The sequence below is a fragment of the Vanessa cardui genome, chromosome 27, assembly GCF_905220365.1.
Source record: "Vanessa cardui chromosome 27, ilVanCard2.1, whole genome shotgun sequence".
Classification (NCBI taxonomy): Eukaryota; Metazoa; Arthropoda; class Insecta; order Lepidoptera; family Nymphalidae; genus Vanessa; species Vanessa cardui.
In genome coordinates this window covers 1,688,533-1,699,482 of record NC_061149.1, presented here as the reverse complement: position 1 = coordinate 1,699,482, position 10,950 = coordinate 1,688,533, and the positions used below count along the sequence as shown (strand labels likewise).

General features: G+C 34.2%; 1 protein-coding gene across 1 annotated transcript in view; it reads right to left on the bottom strand.

Moving 5' to 3' along the window:
* The window catches only part of LOC124541185 (solute carrier family 28 member 3-like), a 58,056-nt gene extending 49,254 nt beyond the window's left edge, over positions 1-8,802 (bottom strand). The window contains exon 1 of the mRNA XM_047119048.1: positions 8,647-8,802. The gene's annotated coding sequence lies outside the window, so the exon portion shown is untranslated. The remainder of the gene's footprint in view (positions 1-8,646) is intronic.
* Positions 8,803-10,950: the final 2,148 nt, after the last annotated feature.

Here is a 10,950-nt window from a genome sequence, read left to right as displayed (position 1 = left end):
CTCACAACAGCGCGATTTCTTAGACATTTTCTGCTTCATTCATTCATTTTCTCGCACAACCACTTTGTGGAACCAGCTTTCGCCGGCGGTTTTTCCGAATCGATACGACATGGGAACCTTCAAGAAAAGAGCGTACTCCTTCCTTAAAGGCCGGCAACGCACCTACAAGCCCCCTGGTGTTGCAGATGTCCATGGGCGGTGGTAGTCACTTTCCATCAGGTGAGCCTCCTGCTCGTTTGCCACCTATGTCATAAAAAAAGACGCGTCAAACTTATAACACCCCTCTTTTTGCGTCGGGGATTAATGACCAGGAAAGATATAACTAAAGAATCTTTTCTTCTTGATTCGGTTAAAAGTTAGAGTAAGCATTGCGTAATCATATTTATTAATTATAATGGCATATTTATTTTATGAGTATTAAAGCAATTAACTTAATATGTTATTTAAAGATCTACATTAAAAATGAATTATATTTTAATTACAAATCTAAAGTATGCCATATTTTTTATTTTTTAAACGAGAATAACATCAACGTGAATGATTTGATATGTTAGTATAAAAATATTATTTTGTCCGTCCGTGGAAAGTCGTCAAGGCGAGGTATTAGCAATGCGTACGACAATGAATGTCTGTAATTTTTTTGTTGTTTTTTTTTTTCAATTATGTCTCATGGAAGTAATGTCATTGACGTTAAGAGAATACACGTACATATAAATTGTGTATATGCCTTGTACGTTGACGCAAGAGTAAATAACAACAATTGAAAATTAAAAGAATAAATTAAATGGTTTAAAACGTTCAATGTAGAACGAGGACGGTAGGAGACGAAAACAATGATGCCTCGTATGTTTCTCCCTGGCTGTGCGACTAAGAAAAACATATTTTTCTCTATCGTGCAAACGCCGTTACATCTATTTAATATAGTGTAGGAAAGTGATAGATATAATATTATACGATACCTATTGAAAACAGAATGCTATGGTGTACCAACTTAATACGGAGTCTCTTTTACCTCACACAAGAAATAAAATTCGATAAAATCACAGCATCGCATCACATCGAGTTTTAACTTCTTAAACGTCACGGGGTCTAATAAGTCCCGTAACGTTATTATGATTTCATACGAGGTCTTAAACGCCCCGTACAGTACCGTAAAGTGTAAAGATGCATATCGAACGACCAATCATAGGCAAAACCAAGCAAGTATGTTTGCTATGTATTATGATGGTGATGGAATCGTAGTGATAGATTTTCGGCCACGGAATCCTGCCAACTAAACAGGACATGCCAAATCAAAACAAATCAAAATATACTTTATTCAAGTAGGTTTTTACAAGCACTTTTGAGCTGAGATGGCCCAGTGGTTAGAACGTGTGCATCTTAACCGATGATTGCGGGTTCAAACCCAGGCAAGCACCACTATAAATATGTGCTTAATTGTGTTTATAATTCATCTCGTGCTCGGCGGTGAAGGAAAACATCGTGAGGAAACCTGCATGTGTCTAATTTCATCGAAATTCTGCCACACGTGCATTCCACCAACCCGCATTGGAACAGCGTGGTGGAATACGTTCCAAACCCTCTCCTTAATGGAGGAGGCCTTATCTCAGCAGTGGGAAATTTACAGGCTGTTACTTTACTTTTTACTTTTTGATTCCCACCGGAAAGTAGATTCTATAAAGAACAACCGACAAGTTATATTATTGTATTATAATGTACTTTCTATTTAACTTATAACTCTTATAGTCTGTTGGGCATTCATCACCATCAGACAGAGTGCACTAAGCCTGCACACTGCCAACGACTTCACGTGCTTTTTTTCTTCTTTCAAAGTAAGGCCATACTTACACTTCTAACTTCCAGCCTCCGAGCTGATACTTATTTTTTGATGACAGAAAATCTAGATAATTTTCTACTGGTTCAACCTGGGTTTTGGATCCAGAGTCTCGGGAATATCCGTGAACCTTAGCTTTCACAGCTACCCGTGACTAAGGAACACAAGCCAAGCCACGCTTATATCTAAAGATCTTATGCCTCAAATGACAGTCCGAGTCCTCACGTGATTTTATAGATGATAAAAAAGCGTGGAGTTAATACGTGTTGACTTCCAAGCAGGATATATTAATTTAAATAATTGTATTAACTAACATGACTTTGTATTTTTTAAATGTTGAAAAAGAGTAACTACAGATTCTCTTGCCGGTTCCTCTCGGTATAATCTACTTTCCGAACCCGTGGTAGCTTCACTTAATTGTAAAATGACGATTCAAAAGTGCTTGTAAAAGCCCACTTGAATAAAGTTTATTTTGATTTTTGATTTTGACCGATAAGTAGTATAAGAATAGACCATAAATGTTATTTTTCCTCCATTCTTGCGTCAAAGCGAATCCTTATCAATGTTTATCTATAGTGTTCTATAAAGAGCAGTTTTGATCAACTGATTGTTTTTTACAAGACATTTCAATATACCTACTTACTTATAAATACGGTGTGTGGTGTGGAAGATTTTGCCATTATAACAATAAAAGTGATCAATTCAAAAAAAAAACGAGAATATTTTATAATATTCTTTTCCTAAGCCCCCACAATGGAAGAATTTATTTTGAGGGTGCTATCTCAATAGAAGGCCTTTTAAAATGTATACGATACAGCCAATTTCTGATGATGAGTGGTTACCACATTGTTACTACAAGAAATATTCCTTATCTGTTCCTTACATCCAAATGCTTTACCAATAATGGGAATTAAAAAGCTATGTCGCTGTGCCTGTATCGATTGCTCTCTCCTACAAGCAAAAACACAACATTACTTTTTTATGATATACCTACCACCAGCCACCTGATGAGTGGTCACCAACACCCATAGACGATGATGATATTCTATCAAGTGCGCACCAAGCTTGGAAATAAGGATCTTATGTCCCTTTTGCATGTAGTTACACTGGCTTACTTACGTTTAAAGCCGGAAAACAAAAATAATGCATTACTGCTTAGCGGCAGATGATGACTTTGTGGTCCCAAACGGGTTTGCTCAAACCCCTACCCCTAGTAATTTATGTTTATCTTTAGTCTCGGTACGTTATAGATACGGTTTTATTAATCTTAATCGGTTTTAGGTACTATATTAGTTAAGAATTATGCGATTGTGTCGGATATTATCAGTCAAGGATATTAGTTTTTTGTATACATTTATTAACATAAGAATTATTAATAATTATTAACATTAATTATTAAATATATAGAAATGAACTAAAACTAGTTACTGTAGAAATCTTGACCGCGTGCAATGGTGGCAAGAATGCTAGCAGCGTTTCCACGTTGAATCGCAATTCCGATCCTCTGGGCCAATAACGAACCAGCCCTCCTGTCACCAGTGGAGGCATTGAGGCGAGGTGTTATACTTTTGATGAAGCTTTTCGCATTACTGCTCCAAGGACCAAGTGTTTCGACAGCAAATGGAATAAAAAAGTAACTTGACACGACTTGTCTCATTGTATTTCATTAACTGAATATCGAAATATTTCACTTTAACTTGGTGGTAGGGCTTTGTGCAAGCCCGTCTGGGTAGGTACCACCCATTCACCAGTTTTCTACCGCCAAATAACAGTACTCAGTATAGTTGTGTTCCGGTTTGAAGGGTGAGTGAGGCAGTGTAACTACAGGCACAAGGGATAACATCTTAGTTCCCAAGGTTGGTGGCGCATTGTCGATGTAAGGAATAGTTAATATTTCTTACAGCGTCATTGTCTATGGGTGATGGTGATCACTTACCATCAGGTGGCCCATATGTTCGTCCGCCAACTTATTCCATAAAAAATAAAAATTTCGATTAAACGATTTCCGATTTATGACGTCGACTAGAAATCATTATTTATATTTGTGGATAGGTTTCCATAGGATCTATCGTAGATCTGCACGAAATTATCAATATAGATAGCTTATCTTTTTAAAATAGATGAAACTAAGCAAAAACTGAATTATTATAAAGATTATTATGATATGTTTTATTGATATCCGATAGTTTGTTACAGACCTCCACAATATCCCTGCTATAACCCTTCTTCGATTGTAATATGTTATAGCACGACACAACTTAGATGTAGCATCGGCAAAATTCGTAAAACCGATCACATCCGAATTAAGTACGCTATCCCAAATTATCAATATTTATTTCTTATGCGAATATGATCTTTACACAAACGTAATAACTTGTAATATCATATGACCTAATATATTCGTCAATTTGACACGTCGATTAACATGCACTCGCTTTCTCGGGTTGAACTGACGCGACATCTATAGCGACGAATAGCGTCGAATGGCGCGATAGGGAGCTGTTTCTATTGGTTGTGTAAATCAGCAGTAATCGGTTTTATTGAATTTGCCGATGCTACATCTAAGTTGTGTCGTACTATAACTATGTTAATGTTGTTAATTATATGTAACATAGCGTTTGCAATTTAAGTTTGAAAAATACTTGAACTATTTTATGAAAGTTCATTATCCATTTCTGAAGTGTTTATTTATTGGTATAATTTAGATATTGATGCACAAGTTATTTATAAATATTTATTAGCCTTATCGCAAAGAGTAAATTACTAATCTTTAAAAATTGCGTGTGTTTTTTTAATGATGGCAACAATTATCTGTCATTTGTATTCAATTAGAGTACAGTGTAATATTCAATGGATCGCACGTGACATTGGCGAAATAATCTGTGCACTCTTGACACAAATAAAATACACAATTAAAAAAATGGTTAGCATTTACTCAATGTAAACATCCTTTCTTTATCCATCTCTTTATAATTGAGATACTTTGCCGTTTCTAGTTCTTTATGTTAGAAATATTTATTTATGTAGTTACATTTATATTATTATTATATATTTAAGAAACTCGTTTCTCGCTAATGTATCCGATTTCATAGAAGTGTAATCGATTTTAGAACGCTATTCGTATGGCTATATAAATAAATATTTGTACTATTTTATGTGTTTATTTTGTTTTTTTTTTCAATCATTAGTAAAGAACTCAATACTATAAGTTTAATAACGGCTAAACAGATTCGAATGGGACTCGATATGACCGCAAATCTTCTATAGTAAAATTCCACAGATATTTATAACTTTACCGTTTCAGAAAATCAAATTATTAGTTAAAATTACTAGCCTATTTTAAATATGAGATTTGTTTGAGTGTATCATATGTTAATTTAAGGTATAATTTAGCTTTCTAATAACCAGTGAATAATATCTTAAAATCGGAAATCATGTACCGTTTATTTTTCCTTAGCAAAAAAATTACCTATTTATGATATTAGAATACATATTGTAAAAGGCCAGCCTAGCCGAGCTTAGATTGAGCCGAGATGGCCCAGTTGTTAGATCGCGTACCTTAACCGATGATTGCGGATTCAAACCCAGGCCCCACTGAGTTGTCATGTGCTTAATTTAAATATAATAGATCTCGGGCTTAGTAAAGGATATTATCGTTTGTTAACCTAATTCAAAGCTAAATTCAACGAAATTCTGCCACATGAGGATTCGCCAACTCGCATTGGAGCTCCTAACCGTTTTTTTAAAAAGACCTAAGCCTGGAGCAGCGTAGTAGAAGATGGTCCTAAACTTTTCCTCAAAAGAAGTGGACGCGATAGCCCAGCATTGGGAAAAGGCTGTATTTTGTATGCTGTATTGTAAAAAGGCATTTCAAAATAATTTTAAAGAACAACTTTGATAAGGATTATTTTGTAGGAATTATCAGTTGCAATAATAATAATTACCAGTATACCGCCCCGATTTCGCACGGGTGCAATACTGATACTAAATATACTACAGAGTTTAATTATTTACATCACATTAGATACTTCTAAAATTATAAGTGTTTCTTTACTATATTTTCCTTGTATTATATATGTCAATATAGATTACAAAATTCGTTAGATTACAATCTATATCGTCAGATCGTAAAATGTCGTAATATTGTGAACCGTGAAAACCTTCCTCTCGAAACAGTCTATCAATTGAAAAAACCGCATCAAAATCATCGTAATCGATCATAAATCGAGCGAGTGCAGTGCTCGGCTGCCAATTTTTATTGTGTCGGATGACGTCCGATGCGGCACGTGCCCATATATAGACCGAAAACGTCTTTAACGTCGGAGGAACAGGATAGCGAACAGGTAGGTTTAGTGGTTGATTTGGAAAACTATTTAAGCAAAAGTTTGAAACACACCTTCGCATTCCAGACGCTTGTCAACAATAACGGCTCGCGTTGCCATGACACTTACAACTCCATTCGGGGTGACCCGCCCTGACAAGTAACAACAACAACAAACAACAACAACAGCCTGTAAATTCCCACTGCTCTGGGCTAAAGGGCTCTATATCCATAAACGTCTATACTCAAGGCCTTCTTTACAAAATTTACCTCATTCCTTCGCCCTCATGCCCATACCATGACAACCAGCTTCCATATAACTTCTCGGCAAAAGTTTCCTTGAAAAAACAGCCTGTAAATTCCCAGTGCTGGGCTAAAGGCCTCCTCTCCCTTTGAGGAGAAGGTTTGGAACATATTCCACAACGCTTTTCCAATGCGGGTTGGTGGAATACACATGTGGCAGCATTTCTATGAAATTTGTCACATGCAGGTTTCCTCACGATGTTTTACTGCACCGCTGAGCACGAGATGAATTATAAAGACAAATTAAGCACATGAATCATCGGTGCTTGCCTGGGTTTGAACTCGCAATCATCGGTTAAGATGCGCGCGTTCTTACCGCTAGGCCATCTCGACTTCTGACAAGTAAATCAGTCATCAAATATTATTGGCAATTACTCAAATAATTAATTATGAAATACACAAACAAATTGATCCTTGTTTCTTTTTGATATTGTCCATGTATTATATACAAAAACCTTCCTCTTGAATCATTCTATCTAGTAAAAAAACCGCATCAAAATCCGTTGCGTAGTTTCAAAGATCTAAGCATACATAGGGACAGACAGCGGTAAGCGACTTTGTTTTATACTATGTAATGATGATACATGGAATCTCGAGGACGTGATTGATAGAGTAGGTTTGTCCGTTCGTCAATAATTCATTAGAAAAGTTACCCTATATTTACCATTTAACTTATGTTTTGTAAATTCATATTTTTTTTATATGTTATAGGTTGGCGGACGAGCATATGGGCCATCTGATGGTAAGTGGTCACCATCACCCATAGACAATGACGCTGTAAGAAATATTAACTATACCTTACATCGTCAATGTGCCACCAACCTTGGGAACTAAGATGTTATGTCCCTTGTGCCTGTAGTTACACTGGCTCGCTCACCCTTCAAACCGGGACACAACAATACTGAGTACTGTTATTTGGCGGTAGAATAACTGATGAGTGGGTGGTACCTACCCATATGGGCTTGCACAAAGCCCTACCACGAAGTGATATCTACTTAAATATGACTTTACATTCCTAGTTTGTGTTATAATTTTAGCCTTATATGTTTTCGTATAGTTTTACTTTTTACGCAAGCTGTTACTAGCTTTAGGTGAAATCATATGCATAATTGCAACCTAAGGATAGATAATTTTTATATAAAATATCCACATGTAATTTTGTTGGTGGTTCTTTAATAAATAAAGCGTTCTGTTAGTGTCGTAATGTGACAACAATGATATAACTCTAAGACATGCAAGTATATTCGCTAAGAAATTTGTATTTATTTATCTTTTATGGAAAAAAATACATAATTATTCGTAAAGAAATCTGAGATATGTTTGTCAACGTGTAAATTGGAATCAAATTATGTTAGATTTTGGATTAAATGTAATTTATTATTCTTATTACTCTATTTTTTATAAGCTGTACCCACGAAATCAGAGTTTGAATTTAACAAAAAAAAATATTGGTGTAACATAAGTTACTCCTTATAGAATCAGCTTGCTGCCAGTGAAAGTTCCTTCAAAATCGGTCTAGCCGTTCCAGAGATTAGACGGATCAAACAGACAGACAGACAAAAATTGTAATAAATGTTATTTTGGTATATATATCGTGTATAATCAAATAGACACTCCAATTTTATTCTATGTATGTATAAATTTTACGCCATAATTACGATTAACGACAAATATATTATTTTGATCCCAAATTATATATTATAAATATATTTATTATATAATTTAGAATTTAATTTTAATTGAAAGATTTAAATCAAAGAAAACTTTAACTTATTGGAAAAAGTTAATATATTTTCTATATTTATTTCAATAGTTAAAATAAACCGGGCTTAAACAATTATGATTAAAATTTACGAATTAAAGAATTGAAGCGAATTTACGTTTTATATCATTTGGTTATTTTATATATAAGTATTACATATAACTTTCTTTACAAATATTTTAATTTGACTTCAAAAGGATTGTCAAATCATTTATATGTATAAATATATATTTATATATGTTCGTGTACATTTAACTATATTGTTTAAGAAACAATTTTGATGAAAATTATTTTAAAAATATTTTCAATATGTGTATTCCTGTCACAATTTCTTGTTATTTATGGGACATTGTTATGTCTTATTTTAATTAAAAAAAATATTTTTACATTTAGTATTATTAATATTTATTATTTTAAATAGCTTACCTTGATCAAATATCTTTTAATATTTTTATCTTAGAAGATAAAATGTAATCTTTAAGGCCAGTCCTCGAGTGCCGTACACATAACACTATTGTAACGAAAACAAAACGATACACACGACCGCGCGTGACGAAGTTTCGCGCGAAACTGTTTTGAATTTCGAATGATTCCCTAGTTTTGTTAGGGTTGCTATGCGTTAATTTTGATCCTATTTTAATTGACAATGCAATTGTTTTATAATATTTATTTATAGTTAATTTCTTGTTCCAACATCTATCTATATTAATATTGTAAATGTGAAAGTAACTCTGTCTGCCTGGCGCTCTTTCGCGATCAAACTGCTGAACCGATTTTGATGAAATTTGGTAAGTAAACTTGAATTCCAAGAAAGAACATAGGCTACTTTTTAGCCTGACACATGACAAGCAACACCCTAAAACACGAGCGAAGCCGCGGGCCACTGCCAGTTGTTAATAAACTCATGGAGCAATGCGACGGAATACGATCTTACGTACTTTATTCTGTTTACATTGTGATATTTATTTTTTAAATTTATTTTTGGAATCTTGACGATGAACCACGATGACTGTTTTCAATTTCACTATCGTGTTCGAAATTACTTACGAATTTAATCCTTAAAAATAGCACTCTGCACGATGACTTCATAATTTTGTTTAATTATATGATATTATTGATATATGAGTATAATTTTTAGAGTCGTCTTTTTTTAATTTAGACATGGTCAATTTTTCTAGTACTTTTTACTAAAATTTAAATATTCCTGACTGTAATTAGTTCGCGAATATTTGCAACAATGGGTTAAAATTGTATTAATCGAATTTTCGATCGATTCCAGCATCTTTTTATTGATTGTGTTCTTCAATAAATACAATTTAATCAAACTATGTCTAGTGCCCGCGGAACAATGCGTCGTATCAGTTGGAAAATGGGTCTAAACCAATAATAAAGTTGTTGACTTCCAGACAGTGGGGTATCTAGATGAGAAAGGGCCCAGGTGCATAGAAAAAATAATCGGGCCCTTACTTTCTTTCCCATCCCTTTTTAACTCATAATTTCCCTTTAATATTATAGGTACTCAATAAGAAATCTAGTGCGCATGGTTGATTTTCTAGCCACAGAAGCTTAAGGTTTACTTTAGAGGGCCCCTGAATTCCGGGGCCTTGGTGCACTGCAACTCCTGGCCCTACGATAGCTACGCCACATCTCAGGCAGGATATATTACATACACATATAATTATATTAACTTACATGACTGTATTTTTAAATATTGACAAAGAGTAACTACTGATTTCCTTACCGGTTCTTCTCGTTATAATCTACATTCCGAACCGGTGATAGCTTTACTTAATATAGTCGTTAAATGACTATCCCAAAGTGAAGTAAAGTGAAGCGGTGAAGGAAAACATCGTGAGAAAACCTTCTATTTTCATAGAAATTCTGCCACTTTTGTATTACAATAGCGTGGTGGAATATGTTCCAAATCCTTCTCCTCCAAAAGGAAGACGAAGCCCAGCAGTGGGAAATTTACAGGAAGTTGTTGAAAGTGCTTGTAAAAGCCTTCTTGAATAAAGTATATTTTGATTGTCTGTATCAACCCTATATGCTGTTTGATTGTAAGGATGTTTGCATAACTTATATAAATAATCAGCAAGGTCACACTTACATAACAGAACGCATACTTTCTATTTTCGTTGTCTAATAACGCAATTTCTAAAAACATCTATTAATGCAACTTTTTATTAGAACTAGTTTTATTTTTGAGTTTATTAAAAGCCAGTGCTCCGATGTTAAACAGACAAATTATATAATAAAATTGGAGTGTCTATTTGTAATATTAAAATAACCATTTTTTACTCAACGCATATGTATGTATACATTGTACATATACATTGTACCAAAACAATATTTTTTACAATTTTTTTTCTGTCTGTCTGTTTGTTCCGGCTAATCTCTGGAACGGCTGGACCGATTTTGACAGGACTTTCACGTGCATATAACTGATATAATAGGGAGTAACTTAGGCTACAATAACTTTTTTTGTTGAATTCAAACGCGTACAAGGTCGCATCAAAGCTAAATATTAATAAAAATATTGATAGAAGAGAACCAAGATATCGTAGTGATTGAAATGCTTTTATCTTAACCGATGATTACCAGTTCAAATCCAGGTTCAATATGAGACAACATCACATACATTACTCTGATCCCAATGTAAGTAGCTGAAGCACTTGTGTTATGGAAATCAGAAGTAACGACGGTACCACAAACACCCAGACCCAAGACAAC